The sequence below is a fragment of the Equus przewalskii genome, chromosome 1 (genome assembly GCF_037783145.1).
Source record: "Equus przewalskii isolate Varuska chromosome 1, EquPr2, whole genome shotgun sequence".
Taxonomy (NCBI): domain Eukaryota; kingdom Metazoa; phylum Chordata; class Mammalia; order Perissodactyla; family Equidae; genus Equus; species Equus przewalskii.
In genome coordinates, this window is record NC_091831.1 from 72,347,863 (window position 1) to 72,369,860 (window position 21,998).

The 21,998-nt window shown below is 43.2% G+C and overlaps 1 protein-coding gene across 15 annotated transcripts in view; it reads right to left on the reverse strand.

The window, feature by feature from the left end:
• The window catches only part of CHRM3 (cholinergic receptor muscarinic 3), a 457,925-nt gene that overhangs the window by 17,379 nt on the left and 418,548 nt on the right, over positions 1 to 21,998 (reverse strand). For 2 of the 15 annotated variants that reach the window (XM_070568112.1, XM_070568140.1), the window contains 2 exons: positions 10,678 to 10,852; positions 10,484 to 10,542 (listed from right to left, as the gene is read on the reverse strand). The exons of 11 other annotated variants lie outside the window; for them this stretch is intronic. The gene's annotated coding sequence lies outside the window, so the exon portion shown is untranslated. The remainder of the gene's footprint in view (positions 1 to 10,483; positions 10,543 to 10,677; positions 10,853 to 21,998) is intronic. 2 more of the 15 variants (XM_070568103.1, XM_070568134.1) reach the window with 1 other exon arrangement.

A 21,998-nucleotide genomic window follows, 5' to 3' on the forward strand; every position in this document is an offset into this window, starting at 1 on the left:
ATGTCACCATCACCTGACTTACCCTGGCTTGAAATACCAAAGCACACTTAACAAGAAATTAGGGGAGCAGCGTATGTGGTACTAAATACCTTAACAGAACTCCTTGATCACTTAGAAAGAGCTACAACATCATTTAGAAATAGCTCTGAGAGCATTTTAACTAGCATTCCCCTCAATAAACTAGAGAGGAATCAGAGAGAGGTTTGTTTCTGTTTGACCGATCAGAGAAGGAGAGAGATGTAGGAACAGTTTTAACCCAGTGCATTTGGATCAATTAGCATCTACCTTAGAGTGGCCTTCTATGCTATTAGAATGGGCCTATTAGGGAGCTGAAGATTCCCTATGGGACGTTTAAGGGAACAATGACTGCAGGTGTCGTGTTTACAGAGGACTAATGGCTTAGTAAGTGTATGTACTCAGGAAGCGCTGAGAAGGTGTGCCCTTTACTTGATTAAAGCACAGTGTGCTTGCCGGAGTACCCATCGCAGAAAGGCATTGTTTTGTACCAAGGTTGTCCCCAAATAAACTTACCTGTTGCTAAAAATATACTGAGGGCGTTAGCACAAAAACATTCAGTGATATTTCTCTCAGGGTGTAAGAAATGATCCCAAAAAACTGTCAACAAGCCAATCAATTTAATTAGATGAGTATATACTTCACTCATATGAGTTTCCTCAACCAGCGGTTCTCAAACTGTGGTCCCTGAACCAGCATCAACTGGTTACTTGTTAGACACGCAACGTTTCAGGCCCCACTCCAGACCTCCTGTATCAGAAATTCAGCAGGCAGGGCCCAGCAATTGTGTTTTAACAAGCCTTCCAGGTATTTCTAAAGCACGTTAAAGTGTGAGAACCATTGTCCTAGATGACTGGCATGTATCTTCTACCTCACCTGTTTGCAGAATCAAGACACCCACAAATACTGGGTAGCGTGGGGTTATTTCAGGGATATCAATTATTTTCCATTTCCTCTAAGACACCTGCTCTTACAAATTTCTGCAACCATCTCTAAAAATTCTCTTCAGGCATTCCTCCTGGTTACCTTCCCAGCCCCAGTCCTCGTCCATCAGATTCTAAACAGGCAGTTAGACTGTAAGCTCTTGGACAGTAAGAGGAAATCAAGACCAGTGCATGATTCATGCCTTATGTAAGACATCTGCTGGTGGGGGCTGAGCATAGTCCACTTGTTTTCTACCAGCCACTCAACAAGAATTCACTGTGCGCCCTTCCTACGAATTGAGCATGCTAAGGCTCTTGAGGGATATTTAACGAACTTCAAATCATGTTTTTTTAACTCAAGGAATTGTAGTCCAGCTGAAGAGAATGAAACAATCAGAAGCTTCAAGTTATAAACAGGCTTCTGTTTTGCTTTCCCTCCATAAGACCTAATAAAGTGATGGGCCCGGGCAAACCTTCAGTAAGGATCTATGAATGACCGCCTCGGAAGAGTAACATTTAAAACTTACTAGTAAGCACCATGGAACTGCTGGGTTTAATCTACACGCAGAGGCATACACAGTAAAGCCAGAGTAACTAAAAGAAAAAAGAAATTTCAGGATACCTGTGGTGGGCTATTTTTCTTACCCTCTACCATCCATTTACACAAGAGAGATGAACCGAATCAATCTCAAAGAGCTTCATTAATGAAATGAAGAAGCACTTACTGCAAACTTCACGTCAGCGTATTAGTTTCCTGTGGCTGCCATAACAAATCACCACAATTTGGGTGGCCTAAAGAAACCAAAATTTATTCTCTCACAGTTCTAGTGGTCAGAAGTCTGAAATCAAAGTGTCGCGGGGCTGCACTCCCTCCAGACGCTCTGGGAGGAGATCCCTTCCATGCTTCCTCCAGCCTCTCGGCTTGTGGCCGCATTCCTCTGATCTCTGCCTCCTTGGTCACATCGCCTCCTCCTCTTCTGTCTTCTCCTCTGTGTGTCTCTTATAAGGACGCTTGTCATTGGATTTGAGGCACACATAGATAATCCAGGATGATCTCATCTCAAACCCTTAACTTAATTACACCTGCAAAGACCCTTTTCCAAATAGGGTGACATTCACAGGTTCCAGAGGTTAGGATGGGGATACACCCTTTCGGAGCTATAGTTAGCATAACAAAACAGGCAAGTTTAGCTCTCCTCCAAAGGACAGAACTTTTAACAAACTAGGGCTGATGTTTGTTGATGGGGTTCTCTTTTCATATGGTAAATATATTCCCTTTGGAACTCTGGCTTTGTCAGTGTGTTTTTTTATTTGCATTAGAAAAATTTTAAGAGGAGAGAAGCACTTTCAATAATACTTCAAAAAAAGACCAACAGATTAGAGGTGGGGATAAATCTACAGGTGTAGGAAGTGAAGTGTGGGAGGGCAGATGTGGTAGGTAGGAAACATTTCATTCTTGGCTCCTTTACTTAATTTCCATTTCTTTAACTTATTCATCTGTTCAACCAGTAAGAATTGAGTGTGTACACATTTGGTAAAAGTAATGGTCGAACACAGACCCAGAGCTAGACTGTGTGGGTTCAAATCCACTTACGAGTTTTGTGCCTTTGGGCAAATTACTTAATCTCTCTATGCCTCAGTTTCATCATCTGTAAAACGTGGAGTAATGAGTACCTGCATGTGGGATTGGAAGGAGAATTTAGTTAATCAATAAAACACCGAGAATTCTGGGCACCTAGAGAACAGGTCATGTTTGCTGAATGAATAAAATAAATTTGCCAGGCTCTGTGCTAGCTTTTGGGATGAACAAGACAAATGAAAGGTTACATTCCAGGAGAAAAGAGTACCTTTTAAAAAGTAAATGGACACAACTGTGGTGCTATGAAGGAAATAAGCTGTGAGTTGGAGTTAAAGGGTGTGTAAACTGGGGGGCTCTAATTTAGGCAATGTGGGGAGGGGTCGGCTCTACAGTGAAGTGACACATAACCTGAGGACTAAATTATAAAAAGTGGGGCCATGCAAAAAGTGGGTGGAGGAACATTAGGGACATTGAGATATTGCTTCTTGATAAAACAAATTGTTTTATACTTTAGAATGATGAGTCAAAAAGGAGAGGGCACTTATTCTACAGAGTAAATGGTTAAATGTTGTCATTTGTATGTTTCAACAGAAGCTAGACTGCAGGGGGTGGAAATGGAGAGGAAATTCTCCTGAGCCACAAAGAAAACATTGCATGCGGAGGGAAATACTTGTATATGTATTTTCTAACCCACAATGGCAAGATGATCCTCAAGTAATCTTGAAGAGAATACTTTCTATGCAGAAAGCAGCCTCTGGAGCTGCAGTCTCCTGAAATGGAAGTCACACTCGTCCGTCAATTTCAATTCACCAGAGGTTTATGGACCACTTCCTGTGCAGGTGCAGCCAGTGTGCCCTACACGAGGGGCTGCGGGGGTCCTAGCTGATCATGACTTGTGACAAAACACTAGGCTACATGAGTAGTAACAGACACATGCGATATTATAGAGATTTGTAAATTTCAGGTTAAAATTTAGTATAGATTAGATTTTCCTTTAAATTTGCCTTTTTATTGCTCCCATGCCAGTTAGCAATTGAGCTACTCTCTATTTTTCCTAAATATGCATGAATAATGATGTGCAAGACCTTAGGCAAGTTAATGCATTACTCTGTGCCTCAGTTTCCTAAACAGGAACATGGAGATGATAATGGCAAGTGTTAAACGACTATAGTCATTATAGTTACTAGCATCTCCAGGAAACCTCTTAATTCAAAATAAAGTAAAATCAAACAAAACAACTAACAATCACTTGCACACTGGCGCAGTTCCGCACTAATTAGCATACGATTTGGGGCAAGTAGTTTTTCCCTGTAGGCTTCAGTTTTCTCAAGGGTAAAACGAGGACAATGAAGGGATGAGCTGTCGTAACTCTGTGGAACTCGGCGTTTCTAAATTCCTCAGGGCTTCACTAACGGTCCAGCTCTTCTTCTGCCTCTCAGGGAAAGAACCATAAAAAGGTTTTCTTCCACTGGTGAATCGGGAGCTCGAACAACTTACTTTAAATAGTTATTCAAAGGGCATCGGAAGCAGATGGTTGAGTGTGAATTCCAAGTCAGTGGCTTGGGAAAGAACCCTGGGAAAATTAAGGTAAAATCTGGAGATGTAGATCTTTCTGTTTGATTTAGGATTTAGGAAGCTTTGGGGAAAACGCCATTGAGGGCAGGGTGACACAAAGGACCGTTACTGGAATGATAACCCAGGTGTGGTTGTGGGTGGGGTCCCAAGCAATTTGCACTTTTGTTTTATTTCTCCATTTGTTTCATTTTTTCCCCTTCGCTTTCTTCTCCCCTCGCCCACTCCCCTCGTTAGGCCGGTTGGCAGCAGCTTTAGTAACCGGCACTACTTTCTGGTGCAGGGTTCTTTCATTTAGCACCCGCCTGCTGCCTTCGTTCCTAAGTCTCTTACCCCCTGCTTCCTCAGCCGAGAACTAGGACCGCTGCTGTTTCCTCTTCTGAACTCACGCGAATATCAGACAAAGGCAACGAGCAGATGTTTGAAACTACCCACTGTATTTTCATGGCCCTCAGAAACAGATAGAAGTCTAAGTGTGTCTAGTGCTGCTGTCATGACTGGGGAGGGGGACATTTTTCTTGAAGCAGCGTGACAGACTCGAAGCTGTGTGAGAGCCTGGAGGGATGTGTGGTTGACTGGCTTTGTTTTGGACCAGCAGGTACTTCTCTAAGGGGGCTGGAGGGCGGAGAAGGAGGCGCAGTGCTCTCTTCTCTCCTGCTGTCAGCGCTCGCAGCTTCTGCATGCCGGGCACTGCCAGCCTGTGGCCCTGTGCCTGGACCAGCCAGTTCATCTGGGAGCCCAATTTTCAATTCAATAATTCATGGCTTCCTTGCCAGAGGAATTTTCACATTGAAGAAAGGAAACCTGACAGATTTATGGATGTGTAAGTATATATAACCCTTGCAAAGCTGGTTTCCGAGGTAATGTGGATATAAAACCAAACTGATAAAACCTAGAAAGCAGAGCCCAGTTGAATGACTTACAGAGGCTATCTGGTGGTAATGTTTAGAGCAGTGCTGCTCAAAGGTGGTCCAGTAACATCAGCATGACCTGGGAGATTGTTACAAATGCACGTTCGTGGGCCCCACCCCACGTCTGCTGAATCAGAAACTCTGGGGGTAACACCCAGCAATCAGTGGTGTTGTAATCAGCCCTTCAGGTGATTCTGATGCACACTCAAAGGTGGTGGACTCCTGTTTTAGAGGCGTCTGGATTCATTCTCTCTACTGTATCTGCACTTGCCACTCTCTTCACCTGGAAGGTCTGCCTCACCTTCCATGGTCACCTGGTCAAGCCCAGGAAGATGCTGCTGGAGTCCCTCCTCAGGCTGGGTTAGGTGTCCCTGTGGGGCAGTCACAGAGCTCCCTGCACATGTCACATGGCAAGGATGAAACCGACTGCATTTTTAACTGTCGGATTCCTGCCTCCCTGAGCACCTGTGGTCATCTGAGGGCAGAAGCCTGGGCTTAGTCATCCCCTTTCCCTAATGTCTGACAAGCTGTCCAGCACAGAGGCAGCGGAGGGATGGACATGGGGTGTGGAGGAGACAGAAATAGAGATTTTATTTTTAAAATCTAAAAATTTAAAAATACTGAGAAGATAGTCACCACATAAAATTTTCTGTTAAAAAAATTCTGGACTTTCCCCTCATGGGAAGAAACATGCAGCAGTCAACTGACCCCTGGGTTTGAGTCTCTCACAGCGCTGTGTGGCTTTAGGCAATTCAGTTCATCTCTAGTAGCCTCAGTCTCTTGGTCTGGAAAATGGAGAGATTCCTTTCCACAGCAGTTTTGAAAGTTAGAAATAATGTATAAAAGTATCCAGCGTGTAATAGGCACTAAGTAAATGGCAACTGGTGTTATCAGTCACCGGTTGGAATTTATTTACTGTGTAGTAGAAAGGAATTTGATTCTTTTTTAAAAGTAGGACTATGGTTCTCACGAAGTCCTCAATAGGATTTTAAAGAAAAATGCCTTTGTGCTTCAAAATAAAAGTCTTTCCATTAGGTTCGGAAGGAATGATTAGGGTAGACTCTGTAACTGGAATCTAAATTACCCGAGTGCCTTTTACAGACTAAAACTGCAAGCAAACATGATGACTCTGCGTGTGTGTGTTTCTGAGAGAGAGGAAGGGAGAGAGATGGCAATTCTAACACAAATTTGCTCCATTTTCTGTAAGCCGCTTCGAATGCAGCAATTTTCCAGACATTTTGCAGTTGCTCTCTCCGTTTAAGGCATCAACTGTGACGCGTGGAAGGTGAAAACAAAATGATATTTGTCTTTTCCTGAGAGTTGTTCAATAAGCAAATGACTTTTTGCACATGTGCCTCGTCTGTGACATCCTTTGGTGACCCTGCAAGCTAAGCTATAAAAAGTAAAGTTCATGAAAGGATTGAAAATAAACACTCTGGGGAACTGATTGCTGGCATAACCAAAATTAAAAAATATATATATATAGTGAACCCCAAATGTAGAGTTACCTCAGTAAAACCCCTCTGGCTTCCTAGTTTTGGCTGTTTAACCCCATGGTGCTGGCACACAGGATTGGCCAGGGTGAACTGACCCAAGCAGGTTGGATGGCATTCTCCCTCCCAGGAATGTGTATTTGGGACTGAAGGGCAGTGAACAGGTCAGTGGAGGTGAGTCTCAGGCATGGTGGAGATGAACACTCAGGACACTTATACAGAGACGTGGAGAGAGTTGGTCTGCAGAGGACTGGGGCACAGCTGCAGGCATAGTCCTGCCTGGGGCCCAAATGGCTTTCCAGCTCCCAATTAGGGTTCCACATAAGCCTGGCCCTTTTCCCAGCCTTGGGTTTCCTGCTTTACCTCGCTATCATATCACCAACTCTCCTTTCTGCTTACACTACCTCCAGCTGCTTTCTGAAGCTGATAACCACAGGAGCTGTAAGTAGTGTTGTGTCAACAATAAATGCACACCAATATTTTAACATTTAGAAATCAGATCACTAATAAGGATGTGGGGGCTCTTTATCTCTGTATATAACTAATAGTTAAGTTATGCAAGAAGACCTCTTATACCGAAGCCGGTTATTCAATTAATTCCTATCTAATGGGCTAATACCACTAACATCTAGAGGAGAGCTGAGACTGAACCAGTGCTGGTTCCACCACTCTTCAGTCTTGACTGTTAAACAAAAGTGGAGTCACTCAGCAAGTTACCAGTGGGAAAGGTATGGAATCAACCTTTTGATGCCCCCATCTCCACAATTTAAAGATAAAGATGTAGTCAAGTATTGAGGATTCTCTTTACTTCTCCTCCAATATTGTGTAAGACCACCTCCAAGGGGGAGCATTGGGGGAGGAGGTGGGAGTGGCAATAAGTGCTCTGATTTGGGGATGGAGGGAGCAATTAAATAGAAGTTTCTGTCCTTTAATTCATTTGATATTGTCTTGGAAGAAACAACAAGGGAAATCATAAGAAATGTTATATAGAAAAGTATTAACTTTCAGTTAATTTTGACCAGTTGCAATTCATTTTCCCCAACATGCTAAATCCAACACCAAGAGAAGAAGACCAACAATTTGAGGTCGAATGAACATAAAACAACAATGGCTACACAACATTGTCTTAAGATATAGCCCCTGATGTCATTATTGTCAATAAAACACACAATTCAGTTAGGTCCCAGCTGTTACACGGTTCCATATAGATCAGGGGTTGACTGTGGGCCCAATCTGGCAAGCCCCTTATTTTGTAAGGCTTGCGAGCTAAGAATGGGTTTTATATTTTTAAGTGGTTCAGAATAAAATCACAAGTATAACATTTTGTGACGCATGGGAAGTGTACGGAGTTCAGCGTTTGGCGTCCATAAGTAAAGTTGCTGGAAGGCAGCAAGGCCCATTTGCTCATGTGTTGTCTCCGGTTGCTTTCACGCTACAACAGAGTTGAATGGTTGCAACCAAGAGCAGATGACAGCAAAACCTAACATATTTACTCTCTGGCCCTTTACGGAAAAAGTTTGTGGACCTCTGCCATAGAAACATGTTTAGCGTTCTTTGTAACACTCACCTACTCTCAAGTCTTATGGGTCCTGAAGGGCAGAAATGGTGTCTGTCTAATTACTGCCGTAATATTACGCAGGACGTGACGCAGGCTTTGCACATAGTTGCATTCAACTGTATTTGTGAAATGATTGAATTGTGAACAACTACTTTTTGAGCATTTTGCTAGTCAGACAGATACAAAGATATATAATATACTGACCCTGCCTTTAGGGTTAAATTTGACTTGGACATTGAACACATACATGAAGATACATATACGTTCTAAAACTAAACTAAAGTTGCAAGGACACTGTGTGAAGGAAACCTACAGTGAAGTTCAAACTGAGTTCAAACTGACTAAGTTCAAAAGCGGTTCCATAGATTCGTGCTGGTACCTTTGGCAAGTCACTTGTTCTCCTGAGCCTCAGCTTCCTCATCTATAAAATGGACATAACGCCTAACTCTTTGTGTTCTTGTGAGGATAAAATAAGAGGATACATGTAAATTTCCTAGTTGGTGCTGGGCACATGGTTGGCGTTAGCTAAGTGACAGTCCTCATGTATTCAGAATTCAGTGAGCACCGTGCTGAGAGCCTGATCGTTATGAGCAGAACCCGGAGGAGAGGGGGACGTTAGCTGGCTTGTAAAGAGCCAGTTCCTGGATTCGGAAGGAAAGTCCAGGATCAGGAATTGCTTGGCATAGGCAGAGGAAAACGAAACGAGGGTGCCAGTCCCAGACAGTTCACATACAGAGAAATGTGAGAAAGACAGAGAGGCAGAGAAACAGCAAACTGTGCGGGGCCTGGTTTTGGAGTTTAGACTCATCTAAAACTAATAGAGATCTGCCCCCAATTTTTCAACAGGAAGCGATAGGGACAAAGCAGTGTTTAGAAAAGTTTCCTCCCATTATCATGTTCCCAGGGTGGGCTTTTAGCTTCTTTACAGTTCTAGCCGTGAAGACCCCGGCTGTGTCCGGATGCATCCATCCTGACTGTCCTCGCGGGCCCAGCCATGATTTTAAAGCTGTTTGGAGATCCCATGGAGAGCTGTGCTTCCCTCGCAATTCCTATATTGGGTCATTTCAAAAGTACTTTCTAGAGACAACAATCTTCTGGTCCTAGATTCTTCATGCAGTTTAGGAAGGAAAAATAGGCACCAGAGGGTGGTTCTATAAAACTTTCAAGCTGAACGAGAGAAACCTGGACTAAAACACCATTTCGTGCAGGTGGCTTTATGCTCTGAGGGACTCAGAGCCTGCTGATTTTTGAGGTCTATTCATGACATCTATCACAGTGTGTATATGACTTGAAAAAACATACCCACGATGCTAAAAATATGCCACAGTCCAGCCTGACTGCAGGCTGTCAGAACGTTATATTCTGATTTTTATACTTCTGCTGATATTGGACATTTTCACAAGTACAATGTTTACCATTTTTTCGTTTTTCTGTATAAAAGTAGATTGCCGAGGACCCAGGCTTAAAGGGGGCTGCCTCAGGAAACGATGTATGTCGCCACCTGCCTCTTCTCAGTTTTCTGGATAAATCATTTAGCCCCATACTGCTCAGTTGTGGAGGTGATTTTGGGTTTGGGCCCCTCTCACGCGTAGCGGGTGAGTAAGTTCTGTTCATGAGGATTCTCGTCACAGCTGCTCCTCTTTCTGGCTCAGCCATGTCAAACATCTGTTGGGCGTAATTGGTGCTGTGATCTGTCACAGGGTGTCAGAGCTGGAAGGTAGTCACCAGCCTGCCAACTTCAACCAACACATGAGGTCAGCACCTCGTTTTACAACATGAAAACTGAGGCCTTTAGAGTTTCAGTCTAAAACTGAAAAGTGGCAACGTGACAAAGGTTCAGATCTTCTGACTCATGGAAAATCTGTATTTGACCACACTATGCTGCCACCCTTCTAAACACATAAGTCCCCCTTGACCTAGTGTTCTAGCCTCTAGCTCCAGGTTAGAGCGAGCCCGGAACACAGGCCTCGCCGACAGAAGAAACACCAGCAGTTCCCAAAGTGACCAGAGGCTACGGCGGAGGTGAGCAGTGCTGGCCACTTTACCAAGTTTATCCAAACAGCCACGGATTAATTGTTTTTTGCTTCTATTTTTAGAATTGCATCAACACAACTGTTGAAATTAATCAGAAGTAGGGAGGCTGTATATAAACATGGACATATTTATGGCCCCAGAACTCTTTTCATTCTTGGTCCCAGTTAAAATTTTCAATGCCAAAAATTTTCATATTTGGCAATATTTGGGAATGCTGCCTTTTACTGATGAGAAAAGGAGAAACTATTCTAGGTGAAGGCCACAGTAAGCACTGGAGCTCCAGAATCCCTATTAGGTTGGGTGGCTCATGGAACCGTAAGTATCTGCACAAAATATGACAACAGAGACATATTACAAATGAATAAAACAAGACAAAGCAGAGCGAAGTAGAAACGAACCACTAATCCTGCATTCTGAGTCAGGCTTCCTGCAGCACTGATTTCCATCCATACTGAATCTGAAACAGAAAATAACATAATAACCCCCTAGGCTAGTCTGTGGTGCACCCCAGCCATCCTTCACTCTTTCAACCCAAGACATCCTCTTTATATGTAGTATGGTGTATTTAAAGAAATACTATTATAATACTAACTTTCGGCTTTTCTTGATCATCTTCTCTCACTCTTAAGTGTGGAGTGATTCCCCAGTCCAAACTTTGCAGAACCATTGGGAACACATCTCAAAGCGGAGACACTGCTGGGGGCAGGCGGGGGCGGGTGGTCAGTCACGGTACCTTAGATCAGAATCGCAGCGCATACACTGTGAGTCTGGATAATACAAGGAGGAGGAAAACACAATCACCTCTGTAGTTTGTTATCATTATTCCGCCTGCTCACTGGAAGGGAAGCTGGCTTTCAGGGATGCCTCAGGCAAAGATTAATGAATGTCCTGTCTGAGTCAAAAAGAGGATAAACACACCAGCACCTGTGATCACTCACCTATTCAATGCACCAGTGACAACGTATGGAAAGCAGGGTCTCTTTAGAGCAGTTCTGCGTTAGACAGATTTTAATATTAAGGAAGGTGGCTGACGAGGCTGACCGCTAGTCCAGCAGCACAGCCTCAGAGTGAGCGCCCAGCACAGAACACATAGGAGGTGCTTTCTTCCTTCCCAGAACACCAGGTGAAATTTGGGGGAAAAAGTATCCAAAGGACAAATGAACAGTAAAAGCAGCCCGCAAAACTCTGAAACTGCTCACCTCTGAGACTGAGCCACCTTGTCAGCTGATCCATTTTGTGCTCCCAGGAAGGGATGGTGTCATATGTCTGGCACATTGCTGACACTCAACAAACAATATTAATCCTCATCATATGACTCAACTGAAGGCCAGCACAGGAAACTAACAGACCAGGTTTCATCTGTGCCCCTGCCCGGAAGGGGTAATTCTGCTTATTTGGACAACTGCAACGTCCCTGGGAAATGGACGGCCGCTCAGCTCTTCACTCCTTGCCTCTCTTCATGTCCCTAGCTATAAACAGGTGACTGTATAGAGATGTGACTTCTAGATCTATTTCCTTCTGTCAGCACCGCATACAAATGCCTATTCTTTCCCTCCTTAGATAATCACCTCCTTGTGTGCAGGGACTGTGCTGTTGACACATTTAGAATCTTCCCGGGAACACCTTGTAGAACGTGCCTTAATCCCACTCGGCTTCCAGCACCAAGGAATCGCTCACCAACAAGAACACCGGAACGGCCCCCAAACTGAACAGACAACAACATATCCGAAACCAAAAATCAATAAGCTGCAAGTGACTCCAAGCGCTCCTTCCCGTCACAGGCTCCCCGCTTCTTTCCAACTGCCTGAAACCTCTGTCGCTTGCTCTAATCATCAAATAATGAATGTCCCAGCGACGAACAGTCACCAAACACCCACGCAGAACAAGGCACAAAAAGAAATTTAGACACAGCTCTTCCCTGCAGAAATTCACAATTTGGGCAAATGAAGATACATGCGCATGAAGAGATAACACCTAATAAGAGGCAGTAAATACAGTACTAGGTTCCAATTGACAGCTCTGGGGGTCAGAGGGAGGAAAGGACATTTGGGGGTGGACGCAGGTCTGGGATGTGCTCGCTCCGGAGAGTGTGGTCAGTTGACTCAGGCTGTGCCAGGCGACCGGGCCTTTGCCTGTGGTGGATCTTGCAGCCCAGGGAGAGGCCACTTAAGGCGCCTCTCCTCGACGAAAGCTGCAGGCCTCTGGGTCAAGTGAATTCAGTGTCTCATCTAATTGCTTAATTATCATGCTCCAGGCTTACAAGACTGTTTTGACTGCATATTCTTTTCAGATGGAGAGGTTAGAGCCCGAAGTGGGGAAGAATGAATAAACACCACTCTGACCTGCCTCCCATCAGTTTTAGGACTGCGTCTCAACTCCGTGGTCTTTCTTGGAGCCTGAGCTCTCAGTTTGTATCACACTGCCTCACACCTGGTGGACAGACTGTATCTATGATGTTCTATGGCTCTTTTTGGTGCTCCTGGTGTCCTGGTGTCCCACTTGCACACACTCCCTCCATTTACCAGGAGCACAGACCTCCCCTTCCCATTGCCCTGCTATGTTGGGGCTGATAACTCACAGCAGCTCACCTTGGGACCCTGCCTCAGGGTGGGACCAACTCTGAGGTACAGGTGGGCCCCAGAGCTCTCCTGGGATCAGGCTGAAGCAGGCTCCAGCCAGGACCTATCCTTGCTCGGCTCTTGAGAACACTCCCCCATCAGCACTGGCCCAGGAATTCCTCCCCTACCTCCCCACGCCCATGCACCCAGCTCTGCTTCTAGGGAACTCGACCTAAGATTTAGAACGTGATTTTGCGGGTATACTCATTTCCCGTGAGGCAGGCTGTTATCCACATTTTCTCACTCTTGAAACTGAAGCTCAAAGACATGAAGTCACAGCATTAGTAATAACAACTGTGCTTACTAGGAGCCAAGGCTCCATTCTCAGCATTATACTTTCATGAATTCATTTACTCCTGCAAGGCTAAGATGGGACTCTAGGCTCAGAGGTCTTTTCCCCGATTCATGGCTGATCTGTAGTGGAAAAGAAGTGGCTCTTCTTTTATTCAGCTGGCCAGGGAGGCGGGGGGAGGGAGGTAAAGGAGGATGCTGTGCATCTGATGGTGCTTGAGAATGAACTTGAGGACTTCCTGGGATGGGGACATGGACTTGGCTTGAAGCTGAGGGTGAGGGAAACAGCAGCTTAACATTCACAGTGAAATGGGCTTTGTTTGGGGTGTTTCTTTTGAAATACCTCTATCTATTTCAATTAGCATTTAAGGTCAGGAGCAGCCATTTACAGAGACAGACAGACAGACAGACAGACAGAGAGACTATAAGGAGAACAGCACCTCCACGTGGTCCCTGGGTGGCAGTCCAGCTACACCATGTGAATAAGTACATGCGGTATTTAGTGAGAGCTGTAAGATAAACATGCCCAGTGGAAATTTGTACTAGGGTACCCTCATGTAGCATTATCCTTCAAGGTTACGGGAGGCCACAACATGCTACAGTACTTCCCGTATGTTCTCTGAAAGCGCCCAAGGCTGTTGCTGAGCAGTTTAATTTCTCATCCACACAGTAGTACTTTCTTGCTAACTCCTTCAGGGGTCTGTGTTTCATATTTCTTTACAGTGTGTGGAAGGCAGGAGAAGGAAGGATAAGGAAGCGTCTGGAACAGGAGTGCTGTGGGTATGCCATCAGTGGGCTTCTGCTCTGCCTCAGTTTCCGCCTTGCTCACCCATGTCTGGCTCAATACAAGACAGGTGACAGCAGGCTCCTCCAAAGTCCATGTGAAAGGACACTGATTACCAAAAGAAATCTGGCACCCTGTCACTTCTGGGGACTGGAGACTTCGCCAGTTCTGCAGTCAGTCTACGGCTGCCTTTGGGGGAGAGATGGAAGGTAACATAGGAGGCAGTGTGTTGTGCCTGGGCCCCAGCAGCCATGGCTATAGACATAGCTTAAGAATACACTATATTTCTGTGGGTATGCTCCTAGGTTCTCTCATCATGAAAGCTGCATACTGTATGTGACTTTCAGCATCACTTAGAAAATGCCCTTGTCCTAGTGGATATATTCCTATTATGATCTGATTCAGTTTTCAAATATGCAGAACACTATCATATACCCATTGATTTTGGATGTACAAGCTTTGCTGTCCTCAGCACAATCTTCATTTAAAAACAACCCTCTCCAGGGTTGGTGTCAGGGAGGAGGCACTGCATTATATTTATTTGTTTTATAACTTTATTTCAATTTGAGCAATGTCTCTCCATACTGTGAGTACCTGATTGAGGCTTTGGGTTTGAGCTCTAGGCTAGAAAAAACCTCTGTGCAAGCTTTCCTGCTCTGAGGTTAGCAGGGAGGGGGGAGCTGAGAGATGCAGCTCGGAGCCTCGGCAAGGGCTCCAGAGTGAGACGGTGCAGATCTAGGTCTGAGTGGGGATCTACCACAGACCAGCTGGCGACCTTTGGCAAAGCAGTTTCCATGGATAATTATCCATTTTTCCCATGTAACATGGGGGTAGTGATATCTATTTTATTGCATGATTGTTGGAATCCAATAGCATGATGTATGCAAAATCCCAAGGAAAGATTTATTAATCCCAGGTGCTTAATAGTAAAGGATATTTACTATTTTTAATAGGCAAATTTTAAGTGGGGATATATATCCAGTCAAGTGAATTTCTTTGCACACAATAATTAATAATATTTGTTGAACGAATGATGGGATATGCTGCATTATCATTTCTTTCTCCTTAAACTACTTTCACATTCTAATTTAATGGTAAATGTGAAGATGTCACCTTAATATTTCCCAGATTATGTGCTGTTGTCTTTGTTTTTTTCCTGAGTCCTTGCCTTCCTGTTCATGTCCACTGCCATAATCATAGTTTACAGAGGCATTTAAAACAGAATTTAATGATCTTTAGGAGCACAGACTCTAAAGTGCTTGGTGAATCCAGGCTCCACTCCTTCCTGGCTGTGACCTTGGGTAAGCTTTCTAAGTTTACTACTCCCAGCTCCAATTCCTCTCATCTGTAAAATGGGGACAAGAGTAGAATGGTTGTTGCCAGGATTAAATCAGCCCTTCATGGAACATGCTAGAACAGTGTCTGGCACGTGGTAAGTGCTCATGGCCATGACTGCATGGCTGCCTGCTCTGCAGCAGGCACTGCTCCAGGCACAGGGGCTGCAGGGCTGAACAGGCATGAGTTTCTGAGCTCAAGTGGCTGCCGTGCCGTGCCGTGCCTTTTCCTTTAAATTCATTCTCCCTTTTGGTAACAGGGGAAGCTTTTAATAGAACAGTTTTGGTCATGGAACTTCCCTAAAGAAAAGCGTCTGATGGTTTCCCATCGTCCGCAAAGTGAAATGGACCCCCTTCAAGCCTGGTGCCCAATGTAGGCAATGCTGCCCCACTGTTCTACCTTTGATTCTCGCTCTGCTCTTTCTGGTCAAACTTGAGTTCCCGTTTGTTGCCCTTTGAAGATCCTCCCTCCCGCGCTTTCCCAGCCCTGCCCCTCTGCTCCAGCGTTCCTCTGACATGGAGTGCCCACACGGCTCCTCCTGCCCTTCACCCTACTCCAGTGATGTGTCCTTCTAGCCACTTGGACCAGAGCAACCACTCAACTCTAAGTTCCTGCCATACTCCACTGCTCTTTCTCTGCCTTTTCTTTCCTTTCTTAATTTGCATTTTATTCATTTATTTTTTTGAGGAGGTAATATATGCAGATGGTTCAAAATTCAAAAGCTCCAATTGAACATGTTTCCTTGACATCCTTATCCCCCAGACACCCAGTGTTCTGCCCCATAGGCAACCAATGTTTTCCGTATCGTGTGATTCCTTTTAGAGGTAGTTTACTCATATACAAGTTTATATATTCAATTTTTCTCTTTTTATACAAATAGGAGCATGCCGTACACAAATAGTTTACTATAGATATTGCTCTCCATTTGCCTTTTCTCATTTAATATGCCCTCAAGGAGAATGATTCCACATGCTTTCACAAGGAGATTCTTCATTCTCTTTATGGCTGCATTAGACACCACTGTATGGAAGGATCACAAGTGAGTTGACTGGTGGCCGTTTAGGTTTTTCCGTGTTTTTACTGTCACACATGATGCTGCAATGAACCTTCTTCATTTTGTGCCTATGTAACACATAACTAATAGGTGTAAGTGTTCACAGAAGTGGACTTGATGGTTGAAGGACACACGCAATTGTAATTGTGATAGATGTTGTCACATTCTCCATCTTAGAAGATGTGCCAATTTACACTCCCATCAGCAACACATCAGAGTGTTAGATTCTTCTCACTCTTGACAACATAATACGTCACCATGCTTGTCAGTCTTCTCCAATCTGATAGGTAAAAAATGAGGTCTTGGATAGTTTAATTTGCATACGATTCCATACTTACAGAATCCAAGAGAATCATCTAAAAAAACTTTCATACTTCTAGTTTCTTGTTTGATTGCAGCAACTTCAAAACAATTTTAGTAATAACAGGGGTAGTGACCATCCATGTCTTATTCCTGATTTGATGGAAATGCTCCTAGTCTTTCCCCTTTAGACTTGATGCTACTTTGAGAGTGAAGATGTTACATTTCTATATATATCTTTTATTTTTGGTCAAGAATGGATTGAATTCTATCAAATATCTTTTCAGCATCTATGTGGAAGAGCATATTATTTTTCTCCTTAGATCTCTTAGTGCACTGAATTGTATTAATAGGTTTCAAAATGGTGAAGGATTCTTACTTTCTGGGAATATCCAAGACTTGGTCATGGGGTGTTTGTTTCTAGTGTGCTGCTGTATCCTGTCTGCTACCATTATATTTACGGTCAGTCCATCAGTTTTCAAAAATAAAATTGTTTGGTAGTTTTTTCCCTTTGCGAGTTTTATAGCATTGTATGCTTGTTTTGTTAAAGAAATTGTTAGGTCCTCTCCCCTACTCCAGTCTGTTCTGGAACACTTTTAACAGCACTGGGTAATCTGTTCTTAAAAGGTTTGGTAGAATTCCCCTTGGAAACTGTCTAGACTCAGTGCTTGTCACGTTCCCATTTTAAGGAAGCAGCCACTGGTGGTTCTCTCAGCTACCCTCCCTGGCTGCTACTGATTAGATAAGATTGCTTCCACTGGGTGGACTAAGGAGCTTTGGAACAAGGTTCTGGCCAGTGAGGTCACTCATACTGTAAAGCGACTCAGGCCTTGATGTGTCCTGCTCCGGGGGATTCTGAGTCTGAGGTGCCCACACAGAAGGCGGCCCTGCCTACGCAGGGCCTGGTAAGATGCTGGCTGGGTCACTGAAGGTGCTGCTATTACAACCAGAATAAAGACCAGTCGTTGTCCCATCCTCTCAGAGGACTGCTGAACATATCATTCTGCCTTCAGAGCAACAAGGTCTGAGCTTATATCCAAAGCGTGTCCTCCTTGCGTCTTAAGAACCCAAATAATATGAGATGATGAGGTTTAGCCATTAGGAGGACAGGGTTTGGAGTTAAACAGGCCCCGGTTTGAGTTCTGGTTCCATCATCTATCAGCCTCCCACCTCCCACTCCAAGTCTCCAAACTAGACTGGAGGCTCCCTCAAGGCAAAAATGCCTCCTGATATCTTGAGGCTCAAAATCATTTATTTAAATAAATGGATTCTGTAACCTAACATCTACCTTAATGATCCAAAGGTGGGGGACATTTTTCTTTAAATCTTTTTTTGACGAGCATTTCATTTAGAATTACAAGGTTGAAAATAAATTGGAAAACAGTTGTGATTGTTACCCTAAAGCATCCCTTAATTTGTAGGAATATATGCTTTGACCCACATAGCCAAATAGAAAGGTTCATGAACGTGGGCTGCACGTTGGTGATTCAGAGCCTAGAAGCTCCTTACTTTGCTTTCTGCTTTATGAGGCAGTGCAACTGTCTTAGTCATATTTATTTTCACATGTTACTAAGTAATAGGCCACTTATAGAAATCAAATTAATAACTATCAAAACATTAAGTTTAATTATTTGCCTACGTGTTCAAACACACTCTACCTGCAAATCTCTACCTCTAAGAGCTATTTTAAAATTTCAATCCTTATTTTTTTGTATGTGTTCTGCTATCCTCTTGGGACTCTGCAAAGACAAAAAGTAAAAATAACAATTGAAATTGTCATTTAATGACTCCCAAAGTCTAGTCATCACTGCACCGATTATTTTGATAAACCTGTACTTATGAATGTTTTTCCCCAATTTCGTCTATAAATGAAGTCAACGGGCTGACGACTGTCCAAGAAGTTACGCTGCAGGGATGTTTCAATTTTCTGACACAGTTTCCCTTTTCACAGCCCAGATTTCTCACATAAGAGGGAAATAAACTAGCCTGAAAGTTGTGTTTTCTATAAGTCTCCATAATTATGGAGAAATTTGGCAAACTTCCCCCTGTGTTTACATAGTAGATAACACTCAGAAAATCATGATGAAATTCTGTAGGTTTCAGAAGGCTTGGCAGTCTCTTCCTTGATTTTGCAGCCTTCGTTAAAACAAGCAACCCTATCTAAACTGAGAAGCTGGGGTCTGGAGAGTGTCATGCTCGTCCCACACTGCAAACCAGAGGGGAAGGCTGATTTACTGCCAGCTGTTCTGCTGGGTTTTTTTCTGATGGCTCTAGTCTGGGCTCCACAGATAGTCTCAAGAGAGGCCTGTTTCAGAGAATTTAATTTCCCATCTGTAAAAGTGTTTATGTCTCCAAAAACTATTCTTTTCTTTCTACTAAAACATTCTTTCACTTTTCTAATGATTTAATCAGCTTAATCACTTACTAAAATTCCTAGAACTAGGAAGGCCTAGAACAAGAGAACAAAATGAAACATTGGATTGGAAGATCTCCATCTGAATTTCTCAGGGACATTTACAAACGCCTTAGAGCTGTCTTTCACCTCTCAGGAGCTTAGCTAGGTGCTCTGTGAAAAGGGGACTAATGAGTCCATGTGGCCTTAAACATGTTACTCCACATCCTGTACCCCTGCCTTGCCCCACTTGGTCACATGCACAATTACAAGGCCCTATGTGGCCCTCCATGAGCTGACCCTTGCCTACCTCTCCAGCCTCATCTTGGACCTTTCTCTGCACCATCCTTGCACACCAACGCCTTGGTGGTCTTTAACGTTGGCCCTGTTTCTCTTCACTACAATCTGCTCAGGCTGTTTCCTCCGTCTGGAATGTTCTTTATGTTCATTCTTGCTACGTCAATACACAGTTATCCTTCAGATCTCAACTCCATCATTGCTTCCTCAGGAAATCTTTCCTGATCCTCCATTTACATCAATCTTCCATTGTAGGCTCCTATAGTACAAAAACGCTTGCCTTCAAAAATGCTTCTCTGAGATTTTATGTTTATTTATGTGGTTATTGGACTAACAGTTCTCTTCTCTTTGATAAGCTCCATAGCTTCTTTTTCTCACATCGAATCCCTAGGGTCTGGCAGAGGGCCTGACTCATAGAATGCACTCAATAGAATATAAACTGAATGTTATTAATAATAGTCATTAATGATAAGAAGAAAAACAACCTCCTAAATTTTAGTCATAATCCCCCCCCACTAAGTGACTTATGAGGTATTGGGGGCCATATTTCTGTGGTCTTTAATTTACTTACCCTCCGAATATGAATAATAATAACAGTGCTCACAGGATATTATAAGAACAAAATAATAGATATGACCGTAACTGCTAGGGATTAGTTTAAAAGATATTTGAAATGCTTCAAATTTTTTCAATAAGCTATACCACTGGTGCATTTGATGTTAAGAATTTGAGCTGCCTAGACTAATTTCTCAATTCCACCCTATCAGTTGCTACATGTATATTTAGGAATAATTAATGGTCAAGCATATTTTTAATAATTTACAGGCTTATATACTTTTGATACTATGCTTGTTAAATGTGAAAATGTAGGTATTCATCCACTTTAATAATAATAATGTTTTTGTATAGTACTTTGTAGTTTACAGTGAACTTTCATAGACATTACTATGGTCCCATTTTATAAAAGAGATAACAGCCTCTCTTTTATGTGAAGTGATTAAGTAAATTGCCCAAGGTCACAGACCTAGTAAACGGCGAGCTGATATTTGAACAGAAACCCTCTGATTTGAGTTTCATTCTCAGCTCCAACTGTCTGAGCAACTTCCCCCATCTGCCAATTCCTTAGGCAGCTTTCTTCTCATTGTAACTGCATACAATTTAGAGAAGACAGACTTCCTTTCCCACCGCTGAGTGTCAGGTTCTTTGGGCTGCACATTTCAGCCTTTGCGTTATTTGAGGCTTGGAGCATCTCTGAAGCTCCTTCAATGCCCACCTGTGGTCAGGGTGCTTTTGGCCAGATGCTATCAACAACAGTAACCACAAGCACAACGGTTGCTACCGTTGTAATGTATTGAGTGACTACTCTGTTTCAGATGCTGTCCTGGATCCTTTTTATCCACTATATGTAGTTTTTACAAAAATCCTGTAAAATAAGTATTATATTCATTTTAAAGATAAAGAAATGGACTTGCCCAAGACCACACTGCTTTATGCTAGAAGTAAGAATCAAACCCAAGTCTGTCTTTGTCTAATTTCTCCCAAATATATCCCTGCCTCTTTAATTCATGCAAGAGGATCTAAGTACGGAAGGGAAAGAATGATCTTAGACAAGGGGTGTATCTGGTTGACACATACTGTCATGGCCACACCACTGTTTAAGGCCAGAATCTTTCCTGACTGTGTAGTAACTGAGCCATGTCTGTTGGTAAATAGTTTTATGCTAACCTCTGATGTTAGCTACACACTTGGCACCTTATTTCTTGCTTGTAGCTGAGTTGGGCATTTCTGAAAAATTAGGTTTGTTAGTTGGTTGAAATGTCCCTGCTAATGGCTAAGCTTATATTTCTAGCTACTATAAATAGGCCGTGATAAATGGAAAACCAAATCTTTGAGTCATGTGCAAATAGTAAAGAAAGAATAAAATAGTCATGTTGTCACTCTTTCTTAAAATTATGATTGGGTATGAAAAAAAAAGTGCAGATTTTCCCCTAGCAGTTTAAAGGAGTGGCTGAATTTGAGGTTCCTCTCTGGATTCTGATTGGCTAAAAAGAAAATCAAAGCCACTCGAATACCGCTGTACTTCCAGTGGCTGCTCTTCCTGCCATCCCCTCTTCCTTTGCTCTCACTCCTAGACTGGGGGACTCTAAAGGGAGAGGAGGGGAAGGAGGAGGATTGGCTAAAGGGAAAGACGGGGAAGGAGGAGGAATTTGGCTGAGGAGCTGTGGGACAAGACTTGATACCACTTTCTCAATCTGGTTTCACAGATCCTCTCTTTAAAATCCTATCTCCATACTCTGACCCTTAGTTGCATTTCTCGGTGCTCATGTCCCTTCCTCCCTTTCTTCTCCTCCATAGTACTCACCACCACATGATGTACTATGTATTTATTTCACTATTTGTTTACTCTCTGTGTTCTGCCCTGGGAATGTAAGCTCCAAAAGGAAGGTCCCTCGTTATTTTTGCAAATTGCTATCACAGAGCTCCTAGAACAGAAGCTGGATATAATAGGCACAAAACATGTTTGCTGAATGAGTGAATGAACAAACAAACATATAACTAGACTAGGACTTCTTTCGAGTTGATGCACAAACAAAGCCTTACAAGCACTTCTGGGCTACCTTAAGAACAAATCCTCAATGCTGATGAACCAAAAGCAAGGAAGTGGTTGTCCATCTGGCGTGCTGTGGTATGCCAGAGAAGGCAGGAGAAACAACTCTGATATCTTTTCAATATTCAGTCATAAATGTTAACCAATGGTATAGTAAGTAAAGGAAGCTATGATGTTCTTTTCTATGCTCATTTTCTCTGTTGTTCCCTTTTAATTCACATTTATTTTTGCAAA